General features: G+C 38.3%; 1 protein-coding gene across 4 annotated transcripts in view; it reads left to right on the top strand.

The window, feature by feature from the left end:
* ZFAND6 (zinc finger AN1-type containing 6) overlaps positions 1-18,835 on the top strand; it is a 58,789-nt gene that overhangs the window by 18,544 nt on the left and 21,410 nt on the right. For 2 of the 4 annotated variants that reach the window (XM_032263859.1, XM_032263858.1), the window contains exon 2: positions 8,433-8,595. The exons of the other annotated variants lie outside the window; for them this stretch is intronic. The gene's annotated coding sequence lies outside the window, so the exon portion shown is untranslated. The remainder of the gene's footprint in view (positions 1-8,432; positions 8,596-18,835) is intronic. 4 annotated transcript variants of the gene reach the window in all.

Raw genomic sequence — 18,835 nt, 5'->3', positions numbered from 1 at the left:
TTACATGGATAAATTGCATGTCACTGTGGTTTGATGTACAAGCGATCCCATCACTCAGTGAACATAGTACCTGATAGGTATTAATAGTTTTTCAACACTCATCCCTCCCCAGCCCCTCTCTCTAATAGTCTCTAGTGTTTATTGTTCCCATCTTTATGTCCTTGTGTACTTAGTGCTCAGCTCCCACATGTAAGTGAAAACATGGTATTTGGTTTTCTATTCCTATATTAATTCATTTAGGATAATGGCCTCCAGCTCCATCCATGTTGCTACAAAGTAAATTATTTTGTCCTTTTTTATGGCTGCATAATATCCTGTAATGTATGTACCACATTTTCTTTAGTCCACTGTTGATGGGCACCTAGATTGATTCCTTGTCTTTGTTGTTATGAATTGTGCTGTCAGGAACATGTGAGTACACATGTCTTTTTGGTAGAATGATTTATTTTTCTTTGGGTATATATATACCCAGTAATGGGATTGCTGGGTCTAATGACAGTTGTGTTTTACATTCTTTGAGAAATCTCCAAGCTGCTTTCCACGGTGGCTGAACACCAACAGTGTGTAAGCATTTAATTTTCTCTGAAACCTCTCCAACATGTCATTTTTTTGACTTTTTAATAATAGCCCTTCTGACTGGTGTAAGATGATATTGTGATTTTGATTTGCATTTCTCTAATGATTAGTGATGGTGATGTTGAGCATTTTTTTTTATGTATTTGTTGGCTATATTTATGTCTTCTTTTGAGAAGTATCTGTTCATGACCTTTGCTCATTTTTTAATGGGATTATTTGTTTCTTGCTTAATTGTTTTTTAGATTCTGGATATCAGACCTTTGTCAGATACATAGTTAGTGAATATTTTCTCCTATTCTGTAGATTATCTGTTTACTCTGTTCTTTCTTTTGCTGTTCTTTTGGTACATATTAAATAATAAAAATAAAATAACGACTTATTTAATAGATTTTGAATGTTACAGTAGATTTATATGATACATAAATTGAAAAGAATGATTTACTTAGCTTTGAGAAAAAGAAATACAACCTTTTTCTTTCTTTTTTTTTTTTTTTTTGAGACAGAATATCGATCAGCTGCCCAGGCTGGAGTGTAGTGGCGCAATCTTGGCTCACTGCAATCTCCGCCTCCCAGGTTCAAGCGATTCTCCTGCCTTAGCCTCCCAAGTAGCTGGCACTGTCATGCCCGGCTAATTTTTGCATTTTAGTAGAGATGGGGCTTCACAGTGTTGGCCAGGCTGATCTCAGCCTCCTGACCTCATGTGATCCGCCCACCTCAGCCTCCCAAAGTGCTAGGATTACAGGCGTGAGCTACCACACCCAGCCTACACAACTATTTTTCTTAAATTGTGTAGATAATTGTGCCAGGTACAGTGGCTTACCCCTATTTTCAGGCTGAGGTTGATCTCGGGTAACTGAAACAGCTGACAATGAAATCGTGGATGTGTTAGGTCATTCTTGCATTACAATAAAGAAATACCTGAGACTGAATATAAAGAAAAGAGGTTTAATTGGCTTATGGTTCTGCAGGCTGTGTAGGAAGCATGGTACCAGGCGTCTGCTCAGCTTCTGATTATACCTCAGGAAGCTTGCAATCACTGTGGAAGGCAAAGGGGGTACTGGCACATCACATGACAAAAGCCAGGAGGTAAAGAGAGAGTGGGGTGGGGGAGGTGCCACACACTTTTAAACAACCAGATCTTGTGAAAACTCACTATTGCAAGGACAGCATCAAGGGGATGGTGTTAAGCCATTCACGAGAACTTCTGCATTCCCATGATCCAGTCGCCTCCCATCAGGCTCCACTTCCAATACTGGGGAGTTCTCCTTGAGATTTGGGTGGAGACAAAGATACAAACTCTTATCAGTGGATAAAAGGGGGGGCTACTGTAAGAATACCTTTTCTCTCAGTGAATACTAAATCTCAGTAGCTGTAGGACTTTATAAAATACATTTATTTTTCATAGAAAAATTTATCCTTTGCATACAGTTTAAAATGAAAACCTACACTGAGAAGGTGACATTGATTGCCTAAAATAATTGTTTTAATAACAAATTTTTATTGAGTTGTGTTCATAGAGCCTAGTCAGGTGGTCATACTAGTTACATAGTCAGATGAGTTTGCAAAGTACTGTAAAATGGTCCTTTTCTGGAGGAAACTCACATACTGTTTGATAAAATTAGGGAATATAAATATTTCCTATCTGGTAAGTCAGTGTTAAAGACTTAGACAAATTCAGTGGAACTTAATTGAGGAAAAGGTGATTCTGGAACCAAGGAGCTCCCAGAATCAGAACATTTCAGAAGAGCTCCAGAGTACCGCATTATCAGATAACATTTATGGTCAGCAAAAGGAAAGTGACACACAGCAAAGGGAAATGAGATACAGTAACAGCTGGTTTGGTTATAGCTCAGCCTTTGCCTTATCTGAACACAGTTTGAACAGTTGGCCACCTATGATTTGGCTGAAACTTGGCTACTGTGATTGGCTGAAACTTAGCTACTTGTTACAAGAGTAGGTTACAGTCTGCTTACACATCAAGTTAGCTTTATAGTTCATTATGTAGGGAGAAACTTTGGGCCAACCTAAAATATGGATGGAGGCAGCCTTGGGCCAGACTTAATCCAGTTTGTCAGTATCATATATTACTGAGTACCAAATTGTGTTTTGTTACAGATGATTGCTGTAGAAGTTCAAGTGTGGAGAACTGTAAGCTAAGATAATAAGAAAATTAGAAAATAAAATCTGAGACATTCAGATTGAAGATTTGTCAGGAGTTTTTGCCAGGTGCTCTGTAGTGAATATGTAATGTACTTTGCCAGCTTTTAATTGGCATTAGAGGTTTGTTTAGAGTGAGAGGTTTTTAAAAATATTTTCCATATATGTTATTGATTGCTTTTGGTTCTGTTCTGTTTTGCTAACTGGCATAATCAGAAAATAACTTAATTTGGGCTGGGTGCTATAGCTCACGCCTGTAATCCCAGCACTTTGGGAGGCCAAGGCAGGTGAATCACCTGAGGTCAGGAGTTCGAGACCAGCTTGACCAGTATGGTAAAACCCTGTCTCTGCTAAAAATACAAAATTATTTTAGGTTGCAGTGAGCTGAGATGATGCCATTGCACTCCAGCCTGGACAACAAGAGCGAAACTTCATCTCAAAAAAAAGAAAATAATTTGGAGTTTTTAGCAAGGAGACACACTTGCTACTGTCTTTTCAGTGGAAGAATAGCAGTGCTTTATTGGAGAAGTCTTGTCTCTGTTTTTTAGTTCCAGTGTAGTTTGGGGAAGGGTGCAGTAGAATAACAAGATTGAGAGAAGGCAGACATTCACCTGACTTAGATCTGTGAGTCATACCTTATCGTCGGTGGAATGGTACATGGCATTTGGCACTTAGATTTGATGTTTTAAACTGGAGCACTATTATAGCTCATTTAACAGATCATCATAAATCAGTTTAGATTGCTGTTGGATTGGAGTTTGTGTGTGTGGAGATAAGATAAGGAATTTGGTTCTTTTAGGTATTTAGAACCCTTGGAACATCAGGTTCAAATATTTACCAGATTTTATTTTCAAATAATTCAAATTTATAGAAAGTTAAAATATAATACACATAAATCCTATCCTAACCCTTCGGCTGCCAACTGGACTAGTCCTGGTACTAGTCTGTGGCAGGCTAGAAACCTGGCTGCACAGCAGGAGGTGAGCACATGGGAGCAGGCGTTACTGCTTGGGCCCTGCCTCCTGTTAGATCTGCAACATTGGATTCTCATAGGAGTGTAAAGCCTCTTGAGAACTTCGCATGTGGGGGATCTAAGTTACACACTCCTTAATGAGAACCTGAGGCCTGATGATCTGAAGTGGAGCAGTTTCATCCTGAAATCATCCCGCTTGCCCCCCAACCCATGGAAAAATTGTCTTCCATGAAACTAGTTCCCAGACCTCTTAACAAGATTAACCCATTGTTAACATTTTGTGCTATTTACTTATTCATTCTCTGTCATATTTTTTTCTGAATCTTTTGAGATTAAATTGCATACATCATGTTCCTTTGCCATGTAATACTTTATAGTTTCTAAGAACAAGGACATTCTCTTGTGTAACTACATTACAGTTACTAAATTAAGGAAATACACAAGTATCTAATACACAGTCCACATTCAAATTTTGCTAGTTTTCTCAATAATGTTCTTTTTTTTTTTTTTTTTTTTTTTGTTAGTTGGGGTTTTTTTTTTTTTGTCTAGTTTGGTGCGATCTTGGGTCACTGCAACCTCTGCCTCCCAGGTTCAAGTGATTCTCTGGCTCAGCCTCCTGAGTAGTTGGAATTACAAGCCTGCCACCATGCCCGGCTCATTTCTGTGTTTTTAATAGAGATGGGGTTTTGCCATGTTAAATGAGGCTGGTCTTGAACTTCTGACCTCAGGTGATCCACCCGCCTTGGCCTCCCAAAGTGCTGGAATTACAGGTGTGAGCCCAATAATGTTCTTTTAATGATTTTTTAATTTTCCTGTCCCGAATCCAAACCGTAATCATGCATTGCATTTAGTTGCCACACCTCTTTATTCTTCTTTAATCAGGAATATTTCTTAAGCCTTTCTTTGTTTTTAGCGACATTGACATTTTTGAAGAGAGTGACAGACCATTTATTTGTAGAATCTCCCTCAATTCGAGTGTATCGGATGTGTCCTCGGGATAAAATTTAGGATATGTAGTTTTGGCAGGAATGTTACAACTGTTGTGTGTTTTTCAGTGCATCACATTAGGAGGCACATGTCCACTTGTTCCCTTATCAGTGATACTTACTTAGATCTTTAGGTTAATGTGATACCTGCTAGGTTCCTCTACTGAAGTTCGTATTTTTCCTTCTGTAACCATAATTTGTGGGGAGATACTATTAGACTCAGTATATACCAGTCCTCATCAAACTTTCATTCACAAAGAGCTTTAACATTGTTTGGTAACTTTGTCTGAATCAAGTTATTACTATGATGGTAATAATTCAGATATTTAATTGGGTTTAGATATTTAACCAGGTTTAGGTATTTAATTACACCAGCTCATACTATAGTAGGAACTTCTTTGAGCTGCTGGATTCCGTAGCATTATAAAATGCTTTGTGTTGAACAAGAATGTCTCCTCAGACTTGTATACACTTTCAGGTTCTGTACTCTGTACCACATGAGATGAGCCTGCTTTTTTGTCTCTGTAACTGCCCTTCAAAATGTGTTCTTTTTTGTCTTTTCAGTAGGTTACTTGCTTCAATTTCATATAGTCACTTCTAGTAAGAGATAGCTTTCCTGATTTTTTTTTTCTTTTTTTTTATGACGGAGCTCACTCTGTTGCCCAGACTAGAGGGCAGTGGCAGGATCTTGGCTCACTGCAACATCCGCCTCCCGGGTTCAAGTGATTCTCCTGCCTCTCAGCCTCCCGAGTAGCTGGGACTACAGGCGTGTGCCACCATGCCCGGCCAATTTTCTGTATTTTTAGTAGAGACAGGGTTTCACTGTGTTAGCCAGGATGGTCTCAATATCCTGACCTTGTGATCTGCCCACCTCAGCCCCCCAGAGTGCTAGGATTACAGGCATGAGCCACCGTGCCCGGCCAGCCTTCCTGAATTTATAACCATCTTGTTGGTTTTCTGATAACACTCATTCATCAGTATCACATTTAACATAGTCCCTAGCTCTGCCACTTAACTAACTTGTGATCTTGAACAAGTTCCCAGCGTCTCCAAACCTGTTTTATTATATGTAAAGAGTTGGTAATCGTAGCACCTGACTTTTAAGGATGGAATGAGCATTAAGTGTGCCTGTAAAACTCTCATTGGTGTCTGTTACATCATAAACACCTGTAAAATGTTAATTATTATTATACAGAAGCATGCTTCTGTTTTATAGCCCAAGATGGGTACAGTTTATGTTTTAGCACTTGTATTGTACTGCAAACTCATTTAAGCCTGTGGTGAAATCAGAAAGTTTTAATCAGTTCTACTGAAGCAAAGTTGGCCTCTTGGAGGAATATTTTAACTTGTAATGATAGAATACCTTTCATAAAACTCTTATGAGATTTTGAAATATTTTAAAAATATTTACAGTATAAGTCAATTCTGCAGGAACAGTTATTTTGAATAAACCCTAAAACATCAAATCGTCTTTTATAGCATAACAAATGTTAAATATCTCAGCATTAAATAGTTTTAAAATTAGTCTATGAAATTCGGAGTGTTTGGTTGCTATTTCTCATGGTGTTTTTGAGTTATGTTGCTAATATAAATAGTACATTTACTATGTTCGTAAAATCTTGAAAGTTTTTTCTAAAATTTATGATTAAGTTTTTTCTAAAATTGAGGCCAATATACATATTAGGCCAGTGTTTGTATAGGGGAAAAGTAGTATTCTAGGACGTTTTAATTAAAGTGTACATATTTTGGCTGAAGTTTACTTATAGTTGTATTTAAAAGTGCAGGTGAATAGGAAATGCATTGAAACATCTAAACCTAAAATCTATCTCAGTATTAGCATATAGCAGATACACGAATATCTGGTGCTATTATGTATTAAAGTTGATATATAATAATGGTGTTAGTTTTTTTTTTTTTTTTTTTAATGGAGTCTCAATTTGTTGCCTAGGCTGGAGTGCAGTGGCACAATGTCGGCTCACTGCAACCTCCACCTCGAGGTTCAAGCGATCCTCCTGCCTCAGTCCCCCTAGTAGCTGGGATTACAGGTGCACACCAGCATGCTTGGCTAATTTTTGTGTTTTTAGCAGGTTTCGCCATGTTGGTTAGACTGGTCTCAAACTCCTGACCTCAGGCGATCCGCCCGCCTCAGCCTCCCAAAGTGCTGGAATTACAGGCGTGAGCTACTGTGCCCAGCCGGTGTTAGATTATTATCTTAAAGTTAGATTGGATAAGGAAATGAGCGGTAAAACTCTGAAGAATAATATGTGTCATTTTTTTTTTTTTTTTTTTTTTTTTTTTTTTTTTTGAGATGGAGTTTTGCTCTTGTTGCCCAGGATGGAGTGTAATGGCGCAATCTTGGCTCACCGCAACCTCTGCCTCCCAGGTTCAAGCAATTCTTTTGCCACAGCCTCCCGAGTAACTGGGATTACAAGCATACACCACCATGCCTGGCTGACTTTGTATTTTTAGTACAGATGGGGTTTCTCCGTGTTGGCCAGGCTGGCCTTGAGCTCCCAACCTCAGGTGATCCGGCCGCCTCGGCCTTCCAAAGTGCTGGGATTACAGGAGTGATCCCAGACACGGCCACCGTGCCTGGCATGTGTCAGATTTTTAAATGGCACTTCATTTTTATCTGGGAATATAAATTTTTTAAAAAAAATTAAATCTTTTGGCCCAGTGCTGTGGCTCATGCCTGTAATCCCAGCACTTTGGGAGGTTGAGGTAGGTGGATCACCTGAGATCAGGAGTTTGAGACCAGCCCTGCCAGCGTAATGAAACCCTGTCTCTACTAAAAATACAAAAATTAGCCAGGTGTTGGGGGTAGGTACCTATAGTGCACCTATAGTGCCAGCTACTCTGGAGGCTGAGGCAGGAGAGTTGGTTGAACCTGGGAGGCAGAGGTTGTAGTGAGCCGAGATCGTGCCATTGCACTCCAGCCTGGGCAACAAGAATGAAATTCTGTCTCAAAGAAAAAAAAATTTAAATCTTTTAAATTAAAATCTTTATTTCTGTAGTGCAAATTGTCATTTGACTCCCTGCGTAATACATATTTGCTAATGGGAAGGAGAAATAAATATTTTTTATCTTTTAATTGTTGTTAGTTCCTAATATACAGACCTTCTATTTTTTTGGTATTTTGAAAGTTCAGTTTAGGAGGATGAATTTGTTTTTTAAATGCGAATGAGGTTTTAATTTCTAGGCAAGACTTCTAATACTTGATTTAACCTGTAGCAATAATGGTACTGTAGAAATTTGAATCTGTCAAGTAATGTGCTATAAACCATAGAAAATGTCAGCAACATGGGTCCTCCTGCTGTCACAATAGGACTAAGGATCTCATTCTCCCTAATCAGGTGCTATGACATGGTTATACTTGGGACTAAAGGCACTCCACCGACTCTGTAAAAGCGTTCTTTAGTTGGTAGTTGTTTAATTAAATTGGCTAGACTTAAGGAAAACAGAAAAATTCCTGCTTTTGGTTACTTTGGATAAATTGATTGTATAAAGTAATCCTTACTCACCTAGTTTGTGGCCAGGTGTAGAAAATCTATGGGTTAGCTATATGCATATTGTTACATGAGTGTCAAATACCAATTGGAATGTTTTTATTTTTCAATTTTTCTTTAACAACACTTATTTACCTAGCTATAATAGTGAAAGCACTCCTTAAAATTTTAGTTGATTAAAATGTGCATAAATTTTGTATGTCTCAACTCTGTTTCATGTTAAATGTGTTACAGGAATGAATCTGAAGTCTGCTGCAGTAAAACACTGAAGGCTTTAAAATGTTTTCTTGCATAAAACTCAAAACTTTTAAGTAGCTGCTTATGAGGATAGGGAAGGCAGAAAGCTAATGTGTGTCTCAAGATACAGGACAGCTGTTTGCTCATCAACCTCAACTGTGTGAGTAGAGACTTAAGCCTGTAACCCTATGTAATTGGACATAGTAACTTAATTTTTTTTTTTTTTTTAATTTAAAATGCTTGAAGATACACTGAGTCATCATGATGAGATATTTTTAGGGTGTATTTTTTTCTGGTGGGTAGGATACTGAGGGTGGAGTGGGTGGTAGATTTTCATTTATATAATATTTTGTGTAATAACATTTATAACTAATCTTAATGGTCATGTATCTTTTTTCAGAATTATTCTAAACATTGGAATCTGCATTACTAATTTTGTTATTGTGAAGCAAAACATTGTAATTCTTTAGATTGCTGTGTGTTTTGCAGTTGATTTCAGCCGTTTAAAGTTAATATTTTGACCAGACAAGCCTAAAAAGAAATTACTTGGGATTATGATGTTTGATATTAATATAGAAAATTGCCTCGGGAAATAATTTAAATTATAATTTTAAAAGTTAATATTTTTAAAAATAGCTTTATTTAATCAAAGCATATATCAAAACACAAGCACCCTTGTTCCCTAAATGCAATTGAAAGTTTTTTAAATTTGCCAATTTTATTTGTTAAAGTATTTTGACTAACCGAAAACCCTGTCAAAGAAAAAAAAATTCTCCTTTTCCTTTCTCTAAGTTATCATCTTAAGAATCTATGGCAGAGGGTGGTGCTTGTTTTTTTCTACCCTCCTCCCCCCACTTTTTCTTTATGGATTTAGGAGTGAGATTCTTAATTGGATGTTTTTTCTCTGTCTTTAGAAGAATGCATTGTTTGTACAGATGGAGTGATTAAATTATAGAGCATTGTATTGAGCAAAATGATGAGTATGTAGACACTGACTTATAAAATCTTGTTAACTGTTCACTGAGGCATGGAGTAGAAGGAATGTTATGTGGTGTAGTTGCACTAAAATGAAATTACTTTCTCTTTCATAACACAAATGTGTTGACTGAAGGAAAATAAAAGTGGAATCAGCGAATGAAAAACATTTTAAAAACATGTAAAGAATACACATTGAATATGGATTTTTTTTTTTTTTTTTTTTTTTTTTTTTTTTTTTTTTTTTTTTTTTTGAGACGGAGTCTCACTCTGTCACCTAGGCTGGAGTGCAGTGGCACAATCTCAGCTCACTGCAACCTCCGCCTCCCAGGTTCAAGGAATTCTCCTATTTCAGCCTTCTAAGTAGCTGGGTCTACTGGCATGTACCACCATGCCTGGCTAATTTTTGTATTTTTAGTAGAGGGGGGGTTTCACCATGTTGGCCAGGCTGGTCTCAAACTCCTGACCTCAAATGATCCACTGGCTTGGCCTCCTGCCTCCCAAAATGCTGGGATTACAGGTGTGAGCCACCATGCCTGGCCGAATATGGATATTCTTAATGAAACTAGTCAAAGGATACATGGCAGAAATGGAGAGATACATGTTGCTGCATTCAAAAGTAGTGAAAAACCCAAAGGTTTCATTTTGCCCATTATTTTCTTTTCTATATTGGTCAATAGACATGTAACACTGTGTGTATCTACAGAGATTATCTAGTTCCTAATCTTTCAATAGTTCTAGAGAAGAAATATTTATAATCTTGTTTAATGATGACAAGCCTCACTTTAGTGCAGTGGGTCTGTAATACGAAATTTAATTCTTAATTTACAGCCATTTGGCATTTCCCTTGTAAAGCAAAGTTTTAATTTGATGCTGCTATTTTGTATACAGTACTTCAGCACCCAGCACCCTTCCCTCCTCTTTTTTAATTAGTGTCAAAAATAAAGAAAATTCAAGGTGAGAGAAGGCTTTGGAACATACTAATGAAACTTTGATTTTTAAAATGAGATTAGGCAGAAAGAACACATAATAGGAAAGAGAGTTGCTTTTATCACTATAGAGGGTTTAGGGGGAAATTGTATGATAGTAAATTGGTCCCAAATTTCTTTTTGTCTCTCTGAGATGATTCTCTGTGTTCTGTTCTATATTACTCTTCTCTCAAGGGGGTAAAGTGCTTCAGAAGCTAATTAACTTTACTCAGAACGTACATGTAGGAATATGTGAACACCATATATCAAACTCTTCTACTTTATTCCCTCTGCCTTGCTCTACCCTTTACCTTACCACAGTAGTATAGGCTTCTCATTGATCCTGTACCCAATTCTATCATTTAGTTTTGCTTAGATTTGTAAATGTATCTGAGCTTCTTTTATGGCTGTATAATGCAGCATGATTAAAATGAAGTTCCTGGGCCATGTAAGGCTATGTACCATGGTTACGTACACAGGCTATAGAGTCTGGCTTCTTGAGTTCAGATCCTAGCTGTCCCTCCTAACATCTCTGTGATACTGAGCTAATTACTTAAACCTTCCTGGGCCTCAGTTGTGTATTCTGTAAAATAGATACAGCAATAATTTGCTACCTGATGGGATATTGTGAGGTTGAGTGAATCATCAGTGCTTGCCAACTTTATTATCGTTACTAAACCCATTTGCTCTTTGAGAGGAGGAATACTAGGTAGCATATTATAAATGCTCGAAGTAGTAGATTTTAAGGCTTTAGGATTAAGAATTTGAACATCACAAAGTAGGGTATTTTCAAATAAGGTGTCATGAGAAACATCTCCGGAACAGTAAAATAGAAACCTTTACTCCCGGCTGGGTCACACCTGTAATTCCAGCACTTTGGGAGGCTAAGGGGGTCAGATCACGAGGTCAGGCGTTCAAGACCAGTTTGGCCAACATGGTGGAACTCCGTCTCCACTAAAGATACAAAAAATTAGCTGGGCACGGTGATGCATGCCTGTAATCCCAGCTGCTGGGAAGCTGAGGCAGGAGAATCACTTGAACCCAGGGAGGTGGAGGTTGCAGTGAGCTGAGATCGTGCCATTGCACTCCAGGCTGGGCAATGGGGTGAGACTCCATCCCAAAAAAAAAAAAAAAAAATCTTTACTCCCCTGCCTTCCCGTTCCCAATCTGCTATATGCGTTACCCTTATTTCACATTCTCAGTAGCCACGTGTGGCTGATAGCTGCTAGATTGGACAACACTGTTCTAGATAGTTGTTTTTACTAGGTAGTGTATTTGCATTAAACATGACATTTATTGATGACACAATTCTGTTTGTCTGGAACATGAAAGATTGGCTCTTGCATCTGATACAAATCCACAAATAAAGAGAAGATGAAGCAAAAAACATTTCTTCCAGAATCTTGGTGAAGATTAGGTATATTTTCTCTGGGTTTTATGTAAAGTGATTTTTAAACAATTTAAAAAATTCGTTATAGGGTAGTTATTTTTATTTTTTATTTTTATTTTTGAGATGAAGTTGCACTCTTGTTGCCGGGGCTGGAGTGTAGTGGCATGATTCTCCTGCCTCAGCCTCCCAAGCAGCCGGGTTTACAGGCATGCACCACCATGCCCAAGTAATTTTGTATTTTTAGTAGAGATAGGATTTTACCATGTTGGTCAGGTTGGTCTCGAACTCCTGATCTCAGGCGATCCACCTACCGTGGCCTCCCAAAGTGCTGGGATTAAAAGTGTGAGCCCCCGTGCCCAGCCTGGTGGTTATTTTTAAATAAAGGTATTGACAGGTGAATCAAGCAGTGTTGCCAGCCTTGAAGTCTGTCAGTGACTACTCGGATTAAAGTGAGCCGTCTGTTTATATGTGATATGGAAATGAAAACTAATTTTTACATTTAGATGCTTGCAGAGTTTTTTCTAATGTAGAAGCACCTTTGAAGACTGGCAATGTTATGGGTGGTAGATTAATTTAGAGTCTTTCAGGAAGGACTATGTTTCAGTTAGTGGCTTTATTGTGAGAGAAATTTATGTGTTTGAGATAATTCCACTAAAGGTTAAGTCTAGATTTCAGCACTGATAATCATTTTTACTTTGTGCTTAGAAATAGTGTAGGTGTTAGGGGAGATACCAAAGGATAGGAACAAAGTATTAACGTTGTGTTCTAAAGGAAATCACTGTTCACTGGATTCTAATCAGGGACCAGAGCATATGGAAACAGAAATGCATTTTAACTAAGGAAAGAAAAAAGAATTATTTAAAAAAATCATTGGAAAATCATTTGGAATTGAATTGCAAGTATGTAGCCTTGGTACTTTTTATGTGTGTGCTATTCTGTCTCTTCCCCACTCCCACCCATGACTTTAGATAGGTTCATTGGGTCAGTATTCATCCAGATCCAATTAGCTTGTCTGGAGGGTTTATCCATGGTACTAAAAGGGCAGCAAGAGCTGAGTTACAGTATACAGATTGTCTTAGAAGGGAATGTTAGCAGGGAGGCAGTGAATGGCATGTGTGACTTCAATTTCTTTAACTAATTAGGAGCATGTGTGAGAACGTTACCTCCCTCATACAGATTTGGTGAGGACTAAGTCAGATAATCTGTATAAAGTGCTTGGCCCAGGGCCTAGTACATAATAATGAGTTGACATTTTCATTGAGTGCTTACTCTAATACATACCTAATTATATAGTTTTTCCGACCTGATTTTTTTAATTTAGGGAAAAAATTTGGAGAACTTAGTAGGATAAATTGGTGATTTGGGGATATTCACTCAGAACATCTCAATTCAGTGTGGTAACTGCCTAACTGAATTTTAACTCTCATAACTGGCGGTCTAGATAGGCTCTAAAGTGTTCATGATACAGTATATCAACCCTACCTCAGATTGGCTTACTGTTGAACATTGTTGAATTTGCTCTTAATCAAGAACTTGGAGTGTCTGCATTTTTTTAGCCATTGAACCCCTTTATTTAATTGAAAAACAAACTATTCTATTTGAAGCAGAGATTTGTAACCCATTCTCCCTTCTCAATCTGCCCTCTCCCTACCCTTTTCTTCTGCCCCAGCAACCCTTGAAAAATCAAAAGCACACTAAGAGGAATAAATTTTATAAAGGATTACCTAGATGATAAGCCTGAATGATAGGTTCATCATTATTAGTATTTTTTTTTAAGAGATAGAGTCTTGCTCTGACACTCATGCAGGGGTGCAGTGGTGCGATCTCAGCTCACTGCAGTCTCAATTTCTCAAGCTCAAGCGATACTCCCACCTTAGCCTCCTGAGTAGCTCGGACCAGAGGTGTGCACCACCACACCCAGGTAATTTTTAGATTTTTTGTAGAGATGAGGATCTCACTATGTTGCCCAGGCTGGTCTTGAACTCCTCACCTCAAGCAGTCCTCTTGCCTTGGCCTCCCAGAATGTTGGGATTACACATGTGAGCCACTGCCGCTGGCCAGATTTTATTTTTATCTTTGGCTCCATAAAGACTGGCTATTAACTGAAGTTGGCCATGAGACTATTGATTTATATTAGAACTAACAACCTAGAAACTTATATTTTACTTTACAGTTATTATTGCCCATGTCACGTTGTGTTTTACTTGTAAATAAACTATAGATGAAATGCTCTTATATTATCTGGGGCAAGATTTCATTGTACTTTTCTGCAGTCATTGATTTTGTTTTTCCTAAGGAGTCATATTCTTCGCATTAGCTACCTGAAAGGATAGAGTCAAATGAATGGCTTCTAATTAGCAAATAGGCCCTTACGGACATACATTTCATTTATTGACAGTATTCCTAACTTTTTTTTAAACGATTTTTCCTTGGATTGACTATTTTTGCTTGCTTTTAATATTATCATACAGCATGCATTTAAAAAATCACCTTGATTTCTTTTCAGATCAATTTAAAGTATATGAAAAAGAGTAGTATTTCGTGAGCAGCACTTGTGAAGCCTCCCTTTTCATTCTAAGGTGGTAGGATTCCCTGTTGCCTATGGGTTTAAGCTCAGACTCCTTAGCATGGATACACAGCTTTTGTGATGTGGCCTTATTCTGTGTCTAAGATCGCTTCCCACTGTCCTATATTCTCGGCACACAGAAGTCTTCCCGCTGGACCACACACTTGCTTTTATCCCTGCTTTAGAGTTATAAATACTGAGCATAAGCCTGTGGTAAATTTCTGTTGCCAGTTATCCAGAGTAATTGATACATCGTTTTATAAACTTTTGAGAGGAGGATATTAGAAACTATTCCATCGCACTTTTAATAAAAAAGCAGTATTATCTCAGGTGGACGTGAGGCCTACTCACAGATCTCCTAACAGGTGATTACTGTCTCTGTGGCAAGGAGGACTTTTATGAACCTGCCCTTTGTGAGCTGTGGGTAAATAAGGAGTCTTGGATTTATGACTGCAGCTACTGTTAAATACCTGACAGTTTGCAGCTTTCTCTCATGATGAACTGTAGATAAGTGACTTAAATAAGCTACCCAATTCTGAAGTGAGCTTTATATTGCAACTTATGGTTAAAAAAATATTTTCACAATCACTGTCTCATTTGACCCCTCAAAATCCTATGAGTTAGAAAAGACAGGCATCATAATACCTATCTTAGATGAAGTACTTTAGGGCCAACCATTTATCTAAGTAGAAAGTGGCAGAATCACAACCCACTTGAAGATGAGTCAGTTCTTTCTTCTTTTTACTACATGTCTGTTTGTCCTGGTAGATGTAGCTGTTGTTTTGCAGTGATTTATAGTCATACTTCCATTGTTGATGCATTTCTTAGTCATCTCCACAAGGTGTGTTACATTTTAAGGGAAAGAAAATCAGTTTGTTAAATACCTCGCAATCATTTCTGGCATCAATTTTTGTACACTCTGTGAAGTGAGAGTGGTATATTCTAAAACTTTGTGGTTTTGGTGCTTCTTAGCATTTTGTGGTTTCGTGGCTAATGAAGTTGTAATTTTGGAGATGTGATGTTTGTGCAGATACACGAAAATCAGACGTTAATATTTCTGTTCATGTACTTACATTGATCCTTGAGAGCAGAACTGTGTGTCCTAAATGTCTTTGATAGTACTTAATAGTTAGCGGAGTGGTAGGTATGATCAGCAAATTTGTCAAGATATACTTGAACAAAGAGCTATGACAAAAGAAAGTAAAACTGGCTTACAGTCACAGAATTTTGCTATGTCTTTCCTGATAATATTTCTAACCAAAATAGTTGTGAAATGATTTATTCATCCAGCATGTATCTGAGTACCTTCTATGTGCTTGGTATTAATTTAGAGCAGAAATTGGCCAACTATGGCCCACTCACCAAATCCTTTCCAGTCACCCCTTATTATAAATAAAAGTTTTATTGAAACACAGCCATGCCTATTTGTTTGCTTTTTTACTATTAAGGCGGATTTGAGTAGTTGTGACAGACTGTATGGCCCACAAAGCCTAAAATGTTTACTATCTGGTACTCTAGAGAAAAAATTTGCCAGTCCTAATCTAGAGTGCTGGGAATATAACTCTGAAAAAACTAAATCATTTTTCTGTGTGTTAAATTTGGTTTTTTGCTCTCATGTCATAGGCTCTTTGTTCTTAGAAACTTACTATTTGCTTGTTATTCACATTTTAATTCATGTTGAAGGACAATGTTGATTATTAACAGTAACCGTCAGTTGTTTTCCTCCGAATTTGTGTATCTTTTTCCTCAGTAGCCCTTCTCCCTGAAATGGGAGACTGATTAAGAGCTATGTGCCCAAAATCTCTGCAATAAGATTTAATAAAAATAATTTGTTTTATTTTCTCTTTTTGGAATCTTACTCTGTCACCCAGCCTGGAGTACAGTGGTGTGATCTTGGCTCACTGCAACCTCCACCTCCTGGATTCAAGCACTTCTCCTGCCTCACCCTCCTGAGTAGCCCAGATTTCAGGCATGTGCCACCACGCCTGGCTAATTTTTGTATTTTTGGTAGAGACAGGGTTTTACCATGTTGACCAGGCTGGTCTCAGACTCCTGACCTCAATCTGCCTGCCTCAGCCTCCCAATGTGCTGGGATTACAGGCGTGAGCCACGGTGCCCACAGGCGTCTTTGTTTGGTACACAAATTATAGTCATAGGTAGCAGACCTTGCTGACAGACCTAGATCTCTTCTTAAACAGCAAATTCAATTTCTTTAAAAGGAGCCTTTCTAGTTTTTTGCCTTGTGATAAAGCCTTAGCTACTAGTGGTGGTGTGCAGGTAAGGTGGCAGGGCAGCTTCATTGATATATTCAATCAATATTGAATGCCTACCATTTACCAAGCATTAGTCAAAGCAACAGTGAGCAAAATCGACAAAATCCCTGCCATTACAGAGGTAACATTTTAGCATAGGGAAGACACAATATAAAATTAAGATTAGGATAAGGACATTTAAGAAAAATAAAATGGGAATTGATGCTGGGGACAATTTAAAATAGGGTGGCAAGGGAAAAAGGTAACATCTGAGCAGAGACCTGAAGGAGGTGAAGAACCTAGTTATAAGGATTTCTGGAAAGTAGAAGGAATAGCAAGTACAAAGTCCTCAGACAGGAAAATACCTGTCATACTTGGCAGTGTGTATGGTAGGAAGAGGTGTCAAAGAGAGGAAGTCATATAATGGGGGACCTGATCATGAAGAGCCTTTAAGTCATGGTAAATAATTTGGCTTCTAATGCTTTTTAAGTTGGGAAGCCACTGGAGGATTTTGATTAAACAAGCAGTGTGATTGGTTTAGATTTTAACAGGATCACTGGCTGCTATGTTGAAAATGAACTATACGGGGGGCAAGAAGCAGGGAGGCTTATGTACTAGAAACTATTATCAATTGCTGCATAAGAAATTAACCCAAAATTCATTGGCTTAAACAACAGATATTTATTATCTCACGCAGTTTCTGTTGGGAATATAGAAGTGCCTCAGCTGTATGGTTTTGGCTCAGGGTGTTTCACAAGGTTGCAGTTCACATGTCAGCCAAGGCTGCAGTCATCCGAAGACTTGATCAGGGCTAGAGAAGATCAGCTTCCCGGCTCACTCATATAGCTGTTGGCCAGAGACCTCAGCTACTCATCACATGAGCCTTTCTTCATGACATTGCTGTGAGCTTCTCCAGAGTGAGTTACCAAGACAGAAAGCAAAGCAGAAAAAACAGTGTCTCTTACGACCTAGACTTGGAAGGCATGCCATTACTTCCATGGTATTTTGTTGATCTCCCAGACCAACAGTGATACAATGCGGGAAGATACTGCATGAGGCCTGACTACCAGGAAGCTCAGGGAATTGGGGCAGCCCACCTTGGAGGCTGGCAACAAACAAAATGAGATTTAAAAATAAGATACACCATATATAGTAGATTTTAAACAAATACCTAGAAATATCTAAAAGATATGCAAGACCTCGTCACAGAACACTATAAAACATTATTACGAACCTAAAGGAGAACTAAATAAACTGAGAGATAGAAAGTAGTATTGGCACGTTTATAGATTCAACACAATTCCAGTCAAAATCCCCTCCCCTCCCCTCGGCCTCCCAAAGCGCTGGGATTACAGGGATGAGCGGCGGTGCAGGACCGGGAGTACTGAATTTTCAGTCTGAGGTTGGTGGAGTCACAGGTGGGAATGCCAATAAGAAGTTTTCTAGAATCTATCGTCAGATGCGAACAATACAGTGGCCTCTTGGTGAGGTTTATCATTCCAGTATAAATTTATAGCAATAACAGGGTAAGTATATAGGAATATATTATGTTGCTATAAGGAAATTTTTCTCATAAGTTTCTTAAAAAGTTTTCTTATAAGTGGGAAGGGCTCATCTTACCACTCTGCTACGGTACTAGTTCAGAGTTCAACGTGCGTTCTTATTTAACTAGACGTGTATTTTTTTTCTTCTCTTGAAATTAATAGTGAAGATCCCAAATGAAAAGGCCAAAGATTGCTTATAAGAGCAGTCAGTTAGCTAAAATTGAAGGTGGTCTTGAATTGGAGAGTGCAGGCTCTGCCTAATAGGGCCTTAGCTGATGAGTTTTAATTTGGGGAACATGAGTGCGGTATTGTCAGATCTTCCTATTTTTCAACAGAAGAAATCTGGAAAAAACTGCTACACAGGCTAGGTGTGTTGACATACCTGTAATCCCAGCACTTTGGGAGGCTGAGGCAGGTGGATCACCTGAGGTCAGGGGTTCGAGACCACCCTGGCCAACTTGGTGAAACCCTGTCTCTTCTAAAAAGACAAAACTTAGCTGGGCATGGTGGCGCATGCCTGTACTCCCAGCTACATGGGAGGCTGAGGCAGGAGAATCACTTGAACCTGGGAGGCAGAAATTGCAGTGAGCCGAGATTATGCACTTCATTCTAGGTAACAAGAACAAAACTCAGTCTCAAAACAAAACAAAACAAAACAAAAAACTGCTATGCAGAGAAACTACAAAGCACAGTCTGTACAGTAGT

The sequence above is a fragment of the Sapajus apella genome, unplaced genomic scaffold (genome assembly GCF_009761245.1).
Source record: "Sapajus apella isolate SASKATOON/1434 unplaced genomic scaffold, GSC_monkey_1.0 scaffold139, whole genome shotgun sequence".
NCBI classification, from domain to species: domain Eukaryota; kingdom Metazoa; phylum Chordata; class Mammalia; order Primates; family Cebidae; genus Sapajus; species Sapajus apella.
Note: the sequence above shows the minus strand (reverse complement) of the source record. Positions and strands in the feature narration are given on the sequence as shown.